The sequence below is a fragment of the Stegostoma tigrinum genome, unplaced genomic scaffold (assembly GCF_030684315.1).
Source record: "Stegostoma tigrinum isolate sSteTig4 unplaced genomic scaffold, sSteTig4.hap1 scaffold_170, whole genome shotgun sequence".
NCBI lineage: Eukaryota > Metazoa > Chordata > Chondrichthyes > Orectolobiformes > Stegostomatidae > Stegostoma > Stegostoma tigrinum.
The window spans coordinates 258,731-278,072 of NW_026728111.1; positions in this window are offsets into that span (position 1 = coordinate 258,731).

Here is a 19,342-nt window from a genome sequence, read left to right on the forward strand (position 1 = left end):
CGAGCGTGAGATAGAGGTACAAATATGTAAACAGATAATGGAAAGGTGTTGGAGAAACAGGGTGGTGGTGATGGGAGATTTTAATTATCCCAACATTGACTGGGATTCACTCAGAACTAGGAGGCAAGATGGAGCAGAATTTGTAAGGTGTGTCCAGGAGGGTTTTCTAGAGCAGTGTGTGCGTAGTCCAACTCGGCAAGGGGCCATACTGGACCTGGTGTTGGGGAATGAACCTGCCTGGTGGTTGAAATTACAGCAGGGGACGACTTTGGAAATAGCGACCACAATTCCCTAAGTTTTACAATACTCATGGACAAGGATGGGAGTGGTCCTAAAGGAAGAGTTCTAAACTGGGGGAAGGCCAACTATACCAAGGTTCAGTAGCATCTGTGGAATTTAGATCAGGAGAAAATGTTTGAAGGTAAATCCACATTTGATATATGGGAGGCTTTTAAAGAGCGGTTGATTAGTATGCAGGAGAGACATGTTCCTGTGAAAATCAGCAACAGAAAAGGCAAGATTCGGGAACCATGGATGACAGGTGAAATTGTGAGACTAGCCAAGAGCAAAAAGGAAGCATAGATTAGAGGCGACTTAAGAGAGATGAAGCTTTGGAAGAACACGGGGAATTTCGAGCGCATCTGAAACAAGGGATTAAGAGGGCGAAGAGTAGACATGAGATATTGCTGGCAAGCATGGTTAAGGAAAATCCCAAAGCCTTTTATTCATATATAAAGAGCAAGAGGGTAACTAGAGAAAGGATTGGCCCACTTAAGGACAAAGAAGGAAAGTTATGCACTGAGTCAGAGAAAATGGGTGACATTCTTAACGAATACTTTGCATCGGTATTGATGAAGGGGAGGGGCATGACAGATGGTGATGTGAGGGATAGACATTTGCTTACTCGAGGTCAAGTTGACACAAGGAAGGAGGAAGTGTTGGGTCTCCTAAAAGGCATTAAGGTGGGGATCTATCCCAGGTTATTGAGGGAAGCGAGACAGGAAGTAGCCGGGGCCTTAACAGATATCTTTGCAGCATCCTGAGACACGGGTGAGGTCCCGGAGGACTGGAGACTTGCTAATGTTGTCGCCTTGTTCAAGAAGGGTAGCAAGGATAATCCAGGTAATTATCGACCGGTGAGACTGATGTCAGTGGTTGGGAAGCTACTGGAGAAGGTACTGAGGGATAGGATCTATTCCCATTTGGAAGCACATCAGCTTATCAGTGATAGGCAACATGGTTTTGTGCAGGGAAGGTCATGTCTTACCAACTTTATAGAATTCTTTGACGACATGACAAAGTTGATTGAAAGGGAAAGGCTGTAGACGTCATTTACATGGACTTCAGTAAGGCGTTTGATAAGGTTCCCCATGGCAGGCTGATGGGGAAAGTCAAGTCGCATGGGGTCAAGGGTGCGCTCGCTCGACGGACACAAAAAAAAATGGGCTAGGCAACAGGAGACAGAGAGTAGTGGTAGAAAGGATTTTCTCAAATTGGACACCTGTGACCAGTGGTGTTCCACAAGGTTCTGTGCTGGGACCACTGTTGTTTTGTGATATGCGTAAATGATTTGGAGGAAGGTGTAGGTCATCTGATCAGCAAGTTTGCAGATGACACTAAGATTGGTGGAGCAGCAGAAAGTGAGGGGGACTGTCAGAGATTACAGCAGAATATAAATAGACTCGAGAGTGTGGCAGATAAATGTCAGATGGAGTTCAATCCGGGCAAATGCGAGGTGATGCATTTTGGAAGATTTAATTCAAGGGTGAACTATGCAGTAAATGGTAAAGTCCTAGGGAAAAGTGATGAACAGAGAGATCTGGGTGTTCAAGTCCATTGTTCCCTGAAGGTGGCAAGCCAGGTCAATAGGGTGGTCAAGAAGGCATACGGCATGCTTTCCTTCATCGGATGGGGTATTGAGGACAAGAGTTGGCAGGTCATGTACAGTTGTATGAGACTTTGGTTCAGCCACATTTAGAGTACTGTGTACATTACCAAAAGGACGCGGACGCTTTGGACAGGGTGCAGTGGAGGTTCACCAGGATGTTGCCTGGTATGGAGGATGCTAGCTATGAAGAGAGGTTGAGTAGAATAGGATTATTTTCATGAGAAAGATGGTGATTAGGGGGGACCTGATTGAGGTCAACAAAATCATGAGGGGATAGACAGGGTGGATAGCAAGAAGCTTTTTCACCCCCAGAGTGGGGGACTCAATTACTAGGGGTCATGAGTTCAGAGTGAGAGGACGAACGTTTATGGGAGATATGTGTGGAAAGTTCTCTACACAGAGGGTGGTGGGTGCCTGGAACGCGGTGCCAGCGGAGGTGGTAGACGCAGACACGTCAGTATCTTTTCAGATCTGTCCGGACAGACAACTGCAACAGGTATGAGATTCTTGCTCCCTGTACGGTTGAGGAAATGGACTGTGGACAGGATGAGCCAGCTGACCATGGCACCGTGGGGCACAAGGTCATTCAAGGGTGGGGGGAGCAAAAAGACAGGTAGGTGTTATCGGGGATTCTATAATTAGAGGGACAGATAGTATCCTGTGCAAGCCGCATCGGGAGACCCGCATGGTGTGTTGCCTGCCCGGTGCCAGGGTGCGGGACATCTCCAACCGGGTTGAAAGGATATTAGAGCGGGAGGGGGAGGATCCAGTTGTTGTGGTCCACGTTGGGACTAACGACATGGGCAAAGCTAGGGTAGAGGACCAGTTCAGGGATAATGAAACACGAGGAAAGAAATTGAAGTACAGGTCCTCAAGGGTCATAATCTCTGGATTACTGCCCAAGCCACGTGCCAATTGGAGTAGGGAAAAGAAAGTTAGGGAAGTCAACACATTGGTAAGGGATTGGTGTGGGAAAGAGGGATTTCATTTCATGGGGCATTGGCATCAGTTTTGGAACCGGGGGGATCTGTACCGTTGGGACGGTCTCCACCTGAACCGATCTGGAACCAGTGTTCTAGCGAAAAAGATAAATAGGGTGGTCAGTAGGGCTTTAAACTCGTGAGTCGGGGGGAAGGGGAAGTGAAAGAGACAGGGAGTATGGAGTTAAATGGAAAGATAAGCAACAGGATAGCATGAGTACAGGTGGATTTAAGCTCGAGGCAGACTAGGAATACAGCAAAAAGGAAGGATAACTTAAGACATCTTGGGATTTCCAACCTCTCTCATAATGATAAGAAAGCTAGCATTAAGACACTTCATCTAAATGCTCTTAGCATTCGCAACAAAGTAGATGAATTAACAGCACAAATCCTCTTGAATGATTATGATGTGGTAGGCATCACAGAGACATGGTTGCAGGGAGCTCAGGGCTGGCAGTTAAATATCCAAGGATTCACAACACATCAAAAAGACAGGGAGGTGGGCAGAGGGGGTGGGGTTGCCTTGTTAGTTAAGAATGGAATTAGATCTACGGCACTAAACGACACAGGGTCAGAAGATGTGGAGTCTGTGTGGGTGGAATTGAGGAAACACAAAGGCAAAAAAAACTGGAATGGGAGTTATGTACAGACCTCCAAACAGTGATCAGGACCGGGGCGCAAGATGCACCGAGAAATAAATAGGGCATGTCAGAAAGGCAAGGTCACGGTGATCATGGGGGACTTCAACACGCAGGTGGATTGGGTGAATAATGTTGCTGGTGGATCCAAAGAAAGAGAATTCATGGAATGTTTGCAGTATGGCTTTTTGGAACAGCTTGTGATGGAGCCCACAAGGGAACAGGCTATTCTGGGCTTTGTGCTATGTAATGAACCAGACTTTATAAAAGACCTTAAAGTAAGGGAACACGTAGGAGGCAGCGATCATAATACAGTAGAGTTCGGTCTGCAGTTTGAAAGAGAGAAGGCAAAATCGGATGGAATGGTATTACAGTTAAATAAAGGTAATTACAGGGGCATGAGAGAGGAATTGATGAAAATCGACTGGAAGCAGAGCCTAGCGGGGAAGACAGTAGACCAACAATGGCAGGAGTTTATAGGTGTAATTGAGGACACAGGACAGAGGTTCATCCCAAAGAAAACAAAGATTATCTGGGGTGGGATTAGACAGCCATGGCTGACAAAGGAAGTCAGGAAATATATCAAAGAAAAAGAGACAGCCTATAAAGTGGCCAAGAGCACTGGGAAATCAGAAGATTGGGAAGGCTACAAAAACAGACAGAGGATAACAAAGAGAGCAACAAGGAAGGAGAAGATCATATATGAAGGTAGGCTAGCTCGTATTATTAGAAATGATAGTCAAAGCTTCTTTCAATACATAAGAAACAAACGAGAGGCAAGGGTAGATATTGGGCCGCTCCAAATTGATTCAGGAAGGCCTGTGACAGGAGATAAGGAAATAGCTGAAGAACTTAATAAGTACTTTGCGTCAGCCTTCACAGTGGAATACATGAGTAGTATGCCAACAATTAGGGAGAGCCAGAGGGCAGAGTTGAATACGGTAGGCATTACAAAAGAGAAAGTGCTAGAAAAGCTAAAGGGTCTAAAATTTGATAAATCTCCTGGCCCCGATGGGCTACATCCTAGAGTTCAGTGGGAGGTGGCTGAGGAAATAGCGGAGGCTTTGGTCGTGATCTTTCAAAATTCACTGGAGTCAGGGAAAGTCCCAAATGATTGGAAAATTGCTCTTGTAACTCCCTTGTTTAAGAAAGGATCAAGGCAAAAGATGGAAAATTATAGGCCGATTAGCCTAACTTTGGTAGTTGGTAAAATTCTAGAATCCATTGTCAAGGATGACATTTCTAAATTCCCGGAAGTGCAGGGTCAGATTAAAACAAGTCAGCATGGATTTAGTAAGGGGAGGTCGTGCCTATTAGAATTGTTTGAAGAGGTAACAAGTATGTTAGACCAGGGAAACCCAGTAGATGTGATCGATCTAGACTTCCAAAAGGCCTTTGATACAGTGCCTCATGGGAGGCTGCTGAACGAGGTGATGGCCCATGGTGTTCGACGTGAGCTTGGATTGAGGATTGGCTGTCTGACAGAAGGCAGAGAGTTGGGTTAAAAGGCTCTTTTTCGGAATGGCAACCAGTGTCGAGCGGTGTCCCGCAGGGTTCAGTGTTGGGGCCACAGCTGTTCACCATATACATGAATGATCTGGATGAAGGGACTGGGGGCATTCTGGCAAAGTTGTCCGATGATACGAACATAGGTGGACAGACAGGCCGTGCTGAGGAGGTGGGGAAGCTGCAGAAAGATTTCGACAGTTTGGAAGAGTGGTCCAGGAAATGGCTGATGAAATTGAATGTGAGTAAATGTGAGGTTTTGCACTTTGGAAAAAAGAATACAGGCATGGACTATTTTCTAAACGGTGAGAAAATTCGCAAATCAGAAGTGCAAAGGGATCTGGGAGTGTGGTCCAGGATTCTGTACAAGTTAACTTGAAGGTCGAGTCCATAATTAAGAAAGAGAATGTAATGTTGTCGTTTATCTCAAGAGAGTTGGAATATAAAAGCAGCGATGTGCTTCTGAGGCTTTATAAGGCTCTAGTTAGACCCCATTTAGAATATTGTATCCAATTTTGAGCCCCACACCTCAGGAAGGACAGACTAGCCCTGGTTCGTGTCCAGCGAAGATTCACACGGATGATCCCTGGAATGGTAGGTTTAACGTATGATGAACGGCGAAGGATCCTGGGATTGTCCTCGTTAGAGTTTAGAAGGTTGAGGGGAGATTTAGAAACTTACAAGATAATCTATGGTTTAGAAGGGGTGGACGCTAGGAATCCGTTAGGCGGCGAGACTAGGACACGTGGGCACAGCCTTAAAATTAGAGGGGTAAATTTAAAACTGAAAGGAGATGACATTTCTTCAGCCAGAGAGTGGTGGGCTTGTGGAATTCATTGCCACAGAGTGCATGGAGGCCGGGACGTTGGATGCCTTCAAGGCAGAGATCGACAAATTCTTGATCTCATAAGGAATCAACGGCTACGGGGAGAGTGCGGGGAGGTGGTGTTGAAATGCCCATCAGCCATGATTTAAATGGCGGAGTGGGCTTGATGGGTCGAATGGCCTTACTTCCACTCCTATGTCTTATGGTCTTATGGACAGGTACACGGATGGGCGGGGAGCAAATGGACACAGACCCTTAGGAAATAGATGGCAGGTTAGACAGAGGATCTCGATCGGCATAGGCTCGGAGGGCCGAAGGGCCTGTTCCTGCGCTGTAATTTTCTTTGTTCTCTTTATTTGTACTCTTGCCTCTCTCTTACCTTTTATAGCTGAAAGAAACTCCTGCAATTTTTTTTAATATTACCCTCATTAATATTGCCCTCATATTTCATCATCTTCCCCCTTATTACCTTTTTACCTGTCCGCTGCTAGTTTTCGAAAGGCTTCCCAATTCACTGGCTTCCCACTAACCGCAACACATTTTATGCTTTTTCTTTTGCTTTCATCCTGTCCTTGACTTATCTTGTTAGTCGTGGTTGCTGATCTTTTCCTGATCTCAACTCCACTCTCCTGCCTGCTCCCCATGGCCCTTTCTCCCTATTTTTGATCAGAAACATATTTATTTCTTTCTTGAATCGGTCGATTGGTGCTGCCTCCATTGCATTCAGGGGCAATGAATTCCATAGATTCACAACCCACTCCTCGTCTCTATTTTGTACATGCCATGCCTCACTCGATAGCTACAGCTTCTTGTTTAAGAATGTCCCACAATGCAGAACATTTGCTCAATGCCAATCTTTTCAATCCCCTTTACTATTTTATATACCTCAATCAGAACCACCCCGCTCATTCTTTCCAACACCAGCAAGTCCAAGCCCAAGCTACTCAGCCACTTCTCATATGACAGCCCTTTCATCCCTGGAATCAATCAGTTCAACCTCCTCTGAACTGCCTCCAGTGCAAACGCATTCATCCTCAGTGAGGGGATCAAAACTGGACACAAGACTCTGGTCTCACCAACACCCAATGTGTTCAGAAAAACACTTTGTTACTTTAATGATCCAGTCCTTTTGTGATAAATGCCATCTGTCTTCCTTGTGCTATGCCTAACCCGCATACCAACTTTCAGCTATTCATGCACAAAGACAGCCAGACAACTTTGCACTGACACACTTTGAATCTTCCCTCCATTTAAATAATAATTTGCCCTTTTTTTCCTGGACAAAATAGGCAAGCCTCATGCTTATCCACATTAACCACTTGCCAGATTCTGGTCCATTCTCCTCGCCTATCAATATTCAGCTGTGTATGTTCTATTTCACATCACAGGCTGTTTTCCCACCTCTTTCAGAATCATCCATGCATTCTGTTACATTACACTTTGTAACATATACAAATGATATGTAAGCAGAGACAAATAGTTGAGGTCAGAGAACTGAACCCCGCAGCACCCCACTCGTAACAATTCACCATCCAGACAAAGACTCATTTATCCTGACCCTCAGCTATCTGTCAGTTAGCCAGGCCTTTATTCAAACCAATATTCTACCCTTCATCCCCTTGGATCTAACCTTCTGGTTCACTTTTTTATGCAGCAACTGGTCAAATTCTTTCTGGAAATCTCGATTTGCCACATCCCTCAGATCCCTATACAAAATCCTCAATTCTGCTACCTCATCAGTTCCTGACTTCATTATAGCTGTTGTTCAAACATGGTCAAAAGACTTGAATTCCGGAGGTGAGCTAAGGATGGCTACATTTGACCGAGTGTGGCATCAAGGAGCGCTACCAAAACTGGAGCTGATGGGAATCCAGCAGAAACTCACCACTGGTTCGAATAATATCTGCACAGAGGACGATGCTTTTTCATTCTTTCATGGGAAAGAGGGCATTGCTGGTTAGACCAGCTTTTATTGCCCATCCCAAATTGCCTAACTGATATCTGGAGTTCCATGTAGGCCACACCAGGCCTAGCCCAGTTTCCTTCCCTAAACAACATAAGTGAATCAGATGGGTTTTTCCAACAATTGGCAATGGATTTACGATCATCATTAGACTCTTAATGGAATTTGAATTCAATGAAAATCTGGAATTATGTGCCATCGTGGAATTTGAACCAGGTCCTCAGAACATTACCTGAGTGCTTGGATTAATAGTCTTGTCATAATACCATTAGGTCATCGCCTCTCCTAATGGGAGGCATTTTGGTTGTTGGAGGTCAGCTGCAGGAGGTCCTGAAGGTACAGTCCTAAGCCTAACCATCTTCAGCTGCTTTATCAATGACCTTGTCTCCATCATAAGGTCAGAATTGGGCATGTTCACCAGTGATAGCAGAATATTCAGCATCATTCACCACTGCTCAGATACTGAACCTGTCCATGTCCAAATGCAACAAGGCCAGAACGATATCTCGGCTTGGGCTGCTAAGTGGCAAGTCGCAATTATACTACACAAATACCAGGTAATGACCATCTCCAGTAGGAGAAAATCTATAAATTTTCCCTTGACATTCAATGGTGTAACCATCACTGAATTGTCCGCTATCAAAATCCCGGGTTTTACCAGTGAACAGAAATTCAACTGGACTTCCTATTTAAATGCAGTGGCTACAGGAGCAGGCCCAAAGCTCGGATTACTGCATCAAGTAACTCACCTCCTGATTCCCCAAGCCTGTCTACCAGCTACATGGAACAAGTCAGAAGAATGATGGAATAATCCCCATTTGCCTAGATGGGTGCAGATACAAAAGCACTCAATAAGTTCAACACCATCCAGTAAAAAGCAGCCTACTCCCTCCAGTGCTCATTAGCAGCAGTGTGTACCATCTGTGAGATGCGCTGAGAAATCTGCAAAAGATCCTGAGATCGGACTTTCCAAACCTATGACAAATTTCAGCTGCAAGGGCAAGTGTAACAGATATATGAGAACAGCACCACCAACAAGACCCTGTGTCGAAGCCACTCACCATCTCAACTTGGAAATATATTGCTGTTCTTTCACTATCACTGGGTCAAAGTCCTGGAAATTCACCCCTGACTGACTGAGTCTACCTACAGCACATGGACTACAATGATTCAATAATTACAAGGCTAACTAAGGATGGGAAATAAATGCTGCCCCAGTTAGCGATGCCAGTGGCCCAGAAACAAATAAAAATTAAGTATCACCTACCTCCTCTTAATTCCAGTTTCTCATGCAGCACCATTCTGATTATTCTATAAAACCTGGTCTTTCCATAGCAATGCTCAAAGCTACATACAGTACTTGTTTGAGATCAAATTATATTCTGCACAATATTAAGAGCCATCACTGGCTGATGAGTATGATTGCCCAGCTAGGAAATTCCGTATCACGGGTCATGAGCTCTGTGCGGGTTGATTAGCCTGAACTAGAGCCACACGTTTAGCAGGTCTTTCAGGGTGATGGAAGTGGTCTTGGCCTTGAGAACACTAGCATTCCTTTCTCCAGTTCCTTTCCCACACTTCAACTTCTTGCCTGTGTTCATAAAGAATTATGTGTCTTCAGACAGGAGATTCCCCCAAGTTGGTTTCTTCTGAATGGGGATATCCCATACTTTGACCTCGATGTAGTATTTCTTGAAGGAACATTTCAAGGTCTTTGAAATCAGTTGGCAAAAATTTACTTTGGTAGTCATAACTTAGGCATCCAAAGTACATGGCCAGCCCAATGGGGTTTGTTTCAAATCATCATGGCGTCAATGCTGATGCTAGGAGGTTTTACCTCCTAGCTCATGTGGAGAATCCATGACAAAACTGTGCTGAAAGGGTCTTGAAGTGGCAGCTGGATGTTATCCAGGTTTCACAGTCATATAGGAGAGGCTGAACGATGCATGCCTTGAACTCAAGGATCTTGCGATCAGCACAGATGTCACAATTGAGCATTCTCATCCTTAGGAGGCCAAAGGTGCCACTCGCAGATTGGACGTAATGTTAGAACCTCTGTATCGATGTCAGCCTTAAAAGAGAGAGAGCGACCCATGTAAGGGAAATGTTCTACATTTGGGAGGATTTCTCCATTAATTTTGATGAAAAAATGGGCCACAACTTGAGATTGGTAAAGGATTTGAGTCATCTTGAGGTTCGAACATAGAACATAACAGCCCAGTACAGGCCCTTTCGGCCTTGATGTTGTGAAACCAACCTGAAGCCCATCAAACCTACACTATTCCATTATCATCCATATGTTTATCCAACGACCATTTAAATGCCCTTAAAGTTGGCAAGTCTACTACTGTTGCAGGCAGGGCATTCCATGCCCTTACTACTCTCCAAGTAAAGAACCTACCTCTGACTTCTGTCCTATATCTATCACCCCTCAATTTAAAGCTATGCCCCCTGACCGTGTCAAACATGGCCATCCGAGCCAAAAGACTCTCACTGTCCACCCTATCTAATCCTCTGATCATCTTGTATGGTTCTATTAAGTCACCTGTTAATCTTCTTCTCTCGAACGAAAACAGCCTCAAGTCCCTCAGCCTTTCCTCATAACGCCTTCCCTCCATACCAGGTAACATCCTGGTAAATCTCCTCTGCACCCTTTCCAATGCTTCCACATCCTTCCTATGATGCTGCGACCAGAACTGTACGTAATACTCCAAGTGCAGCTGCACCAGAGTTTTGTACAGCTGCAACATGCCCTCATGGCTCCGAAACTCAATCCCTCTACCAATGAAGCCTAACACACCGTATGCCTTCTTAACAACCCCATCAACCTGGGTGGCAAATTTAAGGTTGAGGCTAATTCTTCAGTATACTTTTGCAAAAGCCTGAAGGGAGATTTGAAGACTTCTGAGAGTGGAAATGACATTGTGAACCACATACTGAAGCTCCATAAGCGAGGTCAGTGTCATTTTCTTCCGTGATTTTAACTGGTTGAGGTGAAAAGGTTTTCCATCCATCCTATCCAAGTCACTGGGAAGCTTGTTCTTGATGAGATTAAGAATGGTGGTGACAAAGTTGGAGAAAAGGGTGGGCATGATGACATATCCCTCCTTGAGCCTCAACTTGACATCAAAGAGGTTCTGCACAATATTGTATTCCTGGTATTGAAGCCTGATTTAAGCTGTTGGCCTTTTATCATTTTAGCAAACTACTTCAACTTTGAGGGAAGATTGTATTTAAATGGTAAAATCCCTAAGTTTCGACAGATTGGAACAATTCTATCAAGTGGAATAATACATTACTCACTGGAGTGCAGTTCTCCACCACTGGGTAATGTAACTTGTGCCCCTTTGACGTGCGCCCCGAAAAGAAACAGCTTCGGCACATGTCATAATTCAAGTGTTTGAGGCTGCGGTACCTATAAAGGAAGAACAAGTAGTAAGAGAAATGTTCATTTTTGTTTGGATATTTTTAACCATCGAAGGAATGCAAGTTAAGTAGTTAAATTATGTATTTTTTTTTATTTTGAAGAAACGGCAAATTATGTGGGGAGAAACAAATGCTAGCAAAGTCGAGGAAAACTGTCCCAACTCCCCTAGTCGATTTTCATAATGGGATATCACATCCCTGGAATTATTGTAAATTGCTTCTGCTCTGCATCCAACGTATTCACAACGTTCCCATTGTATGGAAGGTTTTCATCTGCCACGGTGGCATAAACCTATTTAGAAGTAACCTTGCCAGAATCTTCCTGGAAAAGGTCAATCTGACGAGCAGCGATTGTAACATGTGAAGCTGTAAAGGCCACAATAAACGAGGAGGATACACATTTTCAGCTCAGACTGCAGAAGGGAAGTTCTCCAAGCAAAGAGAAAAAAAAGTCAAGAAATTAACTGTAATAATGGCTGAGAGACAGTGGGCAAGTGGCAAATACATTGAACTAAAAATCCAGAGACCCAGGCTGATGCTCTGGAGAATGTAGGTTCATGTTCAAACACTGTAGCTGGTCAAATTTACATTTCATTAAAAAAATACCCAGAACTAAGAGTCATTTCCAGTAACGCTATCATGAAACTATCAACAATTGTTGGTAAAAATCCATCTGATCCACTCATGTCCTTTCGGGGAGTATTCGATCATCCTTACCCCATCTGATCTACATGTGGCTGCAGAGCCACAGCAATGTAGGTAGCTCTGAACCACCCGCCCAGCCATCCACTCAGTTCAACGGCAATTAGCGAAGGACAACAAATGATAACTTCACCGGTGATAGCCAAATCCCTTGCAAGAATGGAAAATGTCATAATGAAATGGAAGGACTTGATCAATGTCGTGTGAAATTATCAACAGATGAATGGATGGAACTGCAGACAGAATGCAGGTCATCAATATGATGAGATGGTGCAAAACAGAGAATATTGCCTTCAGATTCCTGTCATGAAGCCAAACTCTGAGACTCAGCAAGCAGTCATAAATGTTTGAGCAGAAACTAAATAGCCATGAAAACCAACATAAAAGTACAAACAGCAGGCTCTTAAAATTTTTGGAGCTATGCAAGGCAATATTAAATTACGCACTGAAGTGGTTAAGTTCAGTTAATCCTCTTATAAATAGCACTGCTAACAGGAAACTCACTGTCAATTACAGATTAGTCCAGAATTTTCGAGGCAATAGATAAACTGAAGCAGAATACCAGTTTCCGTGAGGAACAAACATAATTTGGAAGTGAAAGGGATGAAAGGAATTACTTTTCTGAACAACAGTCGGAAGAAATACAGACAGACGGTAGATTGAGAAGATGAAACATTGAGGAGATGTTAAGGAAAGAAATAGATTTGGAAGTAACAGTGTGGTAGAATTGTGGAAGTTCACTGGCCTCATGCAACATCAGGAACCAACACATTTGATCTTTATAGAACAGAATGTCAGAGAAGGGGGGCTCTCTTCCCAAATGGTCAAGCTGACAAAATGTCGGAAAAAGGCTGCCTTCCTCTTGGTGCTTCTCACTGGATGAACACTCGAGGAAAGTTGTGTTTATTGGTTGCGGACCTATTGGTGGGTGGTTCATTCATATCAGGCAGATTCTCCCACAGCGGGTGAAGGTGTGGTCACAGTCTTCACTGGAGGCAACTGAATCGATTCCTCTTCTTTGTTCATTCATGCAAGTTCTGTGTTTGGATTCCTGATTGCGGCTACAAAATGTCCTATCTGCCCCTCCAACTATCAAGTCTCCGATCACTCATGTCCTGTTTACCTTATCCTTTTCCACCGTGTCCCAGAGCCAATTACACTTTACTTTTCATGAATTTTAAGTTCAAATCACAATAAAAGGAAGCCATTTGGTCCATCATGTTTGAACTAGCTCTCCAAATACATGTCACAAATTAGTGCCTTTTCCTTAACCTGCACATTATTTCTCTTTAATTAATCAACTAACGCTTTCTTGCATCTTTTACTGAAACTGCCTCCTCTAGGTAATGCATTCTATAGACTGTGATAAAGCTATTTCTTACACTGCAGTTACTTCTGTAGTCAATCACTTCAAACCTCTGCATCTTATTCTCAATTCTGTCACAAGTAGGAAAGTCTTCCCCTCGTCTACTCTGACCAGATTTCAAATGATTTTGCAAGATTCAAAATAATCTCTTCTAAGTCTCAGCATCTTCGAGGAAAGCTGTCCCAATTCCTCTAATCAATTTTCATAATGAGATATCTCAACCCTGGAATCATTATTGTAAATTGGTCCTGCTCTGTCTCCAACATTTTCACAAAGTTCCCTTCGCATGGAAGGTTTTCATTCGCCATGGTGGTATAAACCTATTCAGAAGTAACCTTGCCAGAATCTTCCCAGCAATGGAAAGGCTGGTGATCCCATGGTTCTTTGAGCAATCTGACATTTCTCCTTCAGTTTTGTATAAGATATGGCATCTTAAAGATTTTGTGAAATCCTGCCCTGTTCCTCATAGTCCATGAAAAGCTAACAGATCTTGGCCTTCAGAGTTAGGCCACCATTCCTCAAGCTTCAGATGGAATTCAATTGACTCCGGGTCGCTGTTGCTCTTTACTTAGTTATGGCAGTCATAGTTTCATCCACAGTTGGGGTCTCACTCCAGTTCTTCTTAGACAGGGAGTTGTTTGATCAGATCAATGGCAGTAACACGCACCTTCTCCAAGATGGCCAATCTTAGAAATGTAGGAGAATAGTTAACTGAAAAGGGTCAATTTACCCCTTAGAAATCCAGTCCAAATATGCAATTTAATTTACTAATTATGGACAAGAAGTTTTATCGATCATTTAGCAACAACACAGCAATCACTTTCATAGGATGCACACACACTGATTACAGGACTAATAAAAAGGCCTTTCTGTAAATTCTCAATAATTGCAAATTACAGAACCAACCGGAAGTCAAGTCACAATCCATTCTGAGCCACAGTGTCTGTGATCAATGCAACGGTGAACAAAATACCAAAAGCATGCAGCACTCCCTCTCACAAAAAATTAAGTTAAAGAAGTTGATACTTAATTTGTCCTAATTACTTCTCTGGTCCATGAGTTTGTTGGGATTTTTGATGATTTCAGTTGTGTTGTTGACTGATCGAGTTTCTAATAGAACATCTAAAGTTAAAGCTTTCTTTAAAAACTAACTCCCACTAACTTTCTGCTGGTTTGCACATCTCACCTGAAACCTACGAATGGGTCCTCTTTGCAGATGTTACACTTCGCCTGATGTTTTGCAGTTTCAGCAGCTGCCACATGGTGTAGAACAGGCAGCCAGACCATGGATCGAGGCTCCAATCTCATCCACTCTACAAAGTGTTTAATATCAATCTCTGTTTTTGTTCTGGCCCGAGAGGGAAATAAAAGATCAGCTGCATGACTAATTATGTCAAGTTTACATCCGCTATCCTCAGTGATATCTAATACACTATCACTGGGGTTTCTGACATTGTTTTTAATCATTAATTTAATAAAAACATTGACTATTTATAAACATGATAGCCTTGGATTAGTCGTGGTACATGTTGGCCTCTGGAACTAATTCAAACCGAAAATGAGCACAAAATTCACACTGGCAAGTAGACCCGCTTGACCTATTGAATTGGCGCAGAGCACACTTACATGTTGGAAGCAACTGCAGACACTTGGTTCAATGTTTCTGCCTCCAAATGAAGGTACCTCACCGAGCTGCCGAGGGATCTGGACTGCATTGTGAAGCAAAAGGCTCAGGCTTCGTTGGTCACATAAATCTGTGGGTTCAGCTACTTGTTTGAAGAGATCTGCAAAAGTTATTCAGAAGAAAAATATTGATATTCCTAAACTTAAGAGAGGTAGTTGAGAGTTCAATACATCCAATACATCTTCCTCAATTGCCTTGCTTTGTAAATTATCTTAAAACATTATTTTATGATCTTGATTGGCTATTTGCAAACAACTGTGGAAACAAAAACTTCTGTTTGTTTACAACAATGGACAATGTATGTTGTCCAAGGAAGTCATTTGGTCAATTTCTTTCTTGATTGTAAATCTCAAACCTCTCGAATATCTCCTCATTCGTTTCACAGAGATGTACAGTTTGTGTGGACCTGGAAAACATGGGCACTGCCCTCAATGAATATTTTGTGTCAATCTTTACAATGGAAAAGGACACTGCAAGTATAGATATCAGGGCAGAGGACCTAGGAACATCAGAGGTAAAGACACAGGGAGACGCAGCTGGTTTAGCAACTTTACAAGTGGATACATCCGCAGGCCTAACTGAAATGTATACCAGCTCGCAAGGGAAGTGAGGGAGGAGATATCTGGGCCCCTGGCAGCAATTTTCAAACCCTTGCCAATCAGAAATGAAGTAATGAAGGTCTATGAACATTGTTCTACTATTAACAAACAGAGAGAGGAACAGACCAGCAAATTAAAGGCCAGTCAGAATAATCTCAGCACTGGAGAAGCTACAAAGAGGCATTCTTAGGGGTAGAATGTACTTGCATGAATTAATCAGGGATAGTCAGGATGGATTTGTTAAGATGAGGTCATATTTCAGAAATTTGATCCTTTTTTGAGGAGATGTTGGAAAGTTGATGAGCTTATGCATTCGATGTGGACTTAGTAAAGACCCCTTGGCAGACTGATCAAGAAAACAACAGTCAACGAATCAAAGGCAAAGAGGCACACTGGAGCCAAAACTGGCTGAGGCAGAGAGCACAGGGTGATTGATGGTAAAGGGATATCTATGTGACAGGATGTGTGCTTTGATTGGGCTTGTGCAGGGCTTGCCACAAGGACCCTTGAAATTTGTCAACTAGATTCATCGTTTGGGCTTAAATACAGTGTGTATGACCGTGTCGCTAGCGAATGACTAATTTAGTGAGGAGGATATCGATGGAATGGTCATGTAAATAACAGCCATGGGATCAAAGGCAAAGTGGCACACTGGATCCAAAATTGGTTGACAGACAGGAAGGCTAAACTTCAGGAGGAGATCAACAGACTGGTCAGCTGGGCACAGCAATTGGAACTCAACCAGGAAAAGTGTGATCTAACGAACTTGGGAGGGCTAACAAGGCAGGGGATCACACTATGAAGGGTGTGATCCTGGAGATTACTGAAAAACCAAGATGCTGCCTGGGCTGGGGGTTCTCATGGAATCATACAGCACAGAAGAGGTCCCACGGCCCACTAAGGATGTACCTCTGAAAATACACTGCGACATATACTAGTCCCATTTTTACACACTGGACCATTCTCTTAAATATTACAACATTTCAAGTGCTCATCCAAGTACTTTTCAAAAGTTGTGAGGTTTCCTGTTTCAACTTCCCTCCCAGGCAATGCATTCCAGACCTTCACCACACTCTGGATGAAAATGATTTTCCTCAAACCTCCTCTAAATTTCCCGTCTTTGTCTTTAAAATTATGCCCTGTTGTTATTGATGCTTTAACTAAGGGGAACAATGCTTTCTACTCAACCTATCTATACCTCTCATATTCTTCTCTGCCTCTATCAGGACCTCCACTCAACCCGCAAACCTTCTCTGCTTCACAGAAAATAATCTGACTTTTTCCAGCCTTTCTTCACAGCTAAAATGCTCCAACACATGCAACATACTTTTGATTCCCTCCAGTGCAATCACATCCTTCCTAATGGGTCGTGACCAAAATGCCACTCACGACTCCAGCTGTGGCCTAACCAAACTTTGAAACAGCTCCAAAGTGGCCTTCCCGTTCTTACAATCTGTGCCACGAATGATAAAGGGAGATGTCCCATATGTCTTTGTAACAACCCTTACTAGCCTGACCTGACCCCTTCAGGAATTCATGAACAATCACCCCAGGATCCCTTTTCTCCTCTAAGCTTCCCAGTGTCCTGCTATGCATTAGATTGAGATTTAGGTTTTATTATCACATGTATTCAATACAGCGTACAAGAGTACAATGCCACCTCAGACGGTGCCACCTCAGGGACAAAGTCCCGAGGTATGAAATTTTAGTTGCGGAAGTAGAAAATTTATCCATCTTTCTTTAATCAGAGTCTTAGGGGAGTGGAATGCAATGCCGGAGAGGGTCGTGGAGTCAGCCTCATTAGGGGCATTTCATCGGCTATTAGACAAGCACATGGATGACATTATAAGGTAGGGGTGGAGGTTAGATAGACGTTAGGATGAGGGTAAAAGTTCGGTACAACATCGTGGGCCGAAGGGCCTGTACTGTGCTGTACCGTTCCATGCTCTATGTTATAAAAATAAATGAATAAGTTTAAAAGTTCAGCACGACAGTCTTCTTAGTATAACAGTAGAAAAATAAAAACAAAAATTTAAAAAGTCAAACATTACAGTCCTTTCTGAAGCCACGAATTTGCAGACACTCTGAACGAGGCTTCCCCCGTGACGGTTTGTGTTCCCCTGTGCTGGGCTGAGGCCCGCCCATCCTTGCCAGTGGACTTCACTGCTGGCTGCCATTGCTGACCTCCATCCGGCACGACAGGTTTTGCCACATTAAGTCTCTCTTATATTATTCCTTCTTCAGGCTATATCAATCTGCCACTGACCTGCCCGTTTGACCGATGCCAAGATTGGAGCAGACAAGGGGACCTGGTAAAGGTTTTTAAGATTTTGAAGGGCATAGAAAGGATAACTGGAAGCTGCTTTTTCCATTCGTAGACATGTCAATAAACAGGGGACACAGATTGAAGTTCACAGGTAAAAGGCGAGGAGGGGAGTTGAGGAGAACCTATTTTCCCAGTGTGGTGGGAGTCCTGAGCTCACTGACTGAACAAGTGTGACTGATTCAGAAAGTGTCTGAATATTTAAGCAGTATTTAGATGTTCACTTGTGTTGCCATAGGCTCCAGGGCTATGGGCCAAACAATCAAAAAGGAAATCAATGTACTCTGAGTTCAATGTAGACAGATCTTTGTTGAGCAGTGCAGTAACGACAGACCGCACGGCCTCCTCCTGTGCAAAAAATATCCTTGAGTCTAGAATTACACAACTTTTCTAGGAGGCATTTCTCCACTTGACTGATTCTTTGTAAATGCAAGGCCGATAAAATAAATCCTTTTATTAGAAGCTTCTACCTCACTGAGAAAGCTTCAGGCCAATTTGATAATCTGCTCTCAAAAATCTGCTCATGTTTTGATAGTTATGACAAATTCTACTGTCAGGGCTGACACAATCCACAACATTCGAAATCAATCAACAATATTCCAGAAAGATGATCATTTGCCTATCCGACCAATTTTAACTGATGCTTTAAAAAATAGAGAAATAAATTTGGATCTGGCAAAAACTAATCAGTTCTTCCTTGGACCATACCTGTACGTACCAGCTTTCAAAAAAATATGCCCATTAGTTTGTGAGATGCATTGTTGACAAACAGCACAAGTGGGCAAAAACATGGCCTCACATTAAGTGTTATCACTGCTGCAAGTGAGCAGTAGAGTCATACAACACTTCCAAATACTTTTCCCAGTATTCTAATGATGAAAACATTATTGGTCACAAAAACAGCTGCTAAGTTGGTGTCATTGAGAAGCAATGGCATCATACATATGTAGTGCATCATTTATCCAGCAGGAATGCACTGTGCAGATTCTGCACAGACCAAGTTATGACTTAACATTCATCGTGGCAGTGACTAAATACAGAAATATACTAATACAGCAAACCTTTTGTTAAACAGCACCTGTGGTCCCAGGAATGTGCTGAATAATCAACAATTCCATTTGATCAATCGGTCCACACACACAAAAAACACACACTCAATAATAGGAACATGATGCATGGGATACACACATCATTGTTATACTTCATCTGCAGCATAAATAACTTCAGTAATGATGCAACTTTGCCTTAACTCAAACTTACTGGCAGAGAGCCTTCTCACGTGCACCCTCACCAGACATCACAGAGATTAGGAGAATACAGTAAACATCTAGTGTATAATTTTTGTCAGTTTATTGAGTGTGCTAGTTTGTTAAACAAAGTTTACCTCCAGTTAAACCTACAGTTTACATGTGTATCAGCAATGACAGATTTAGTACTGACA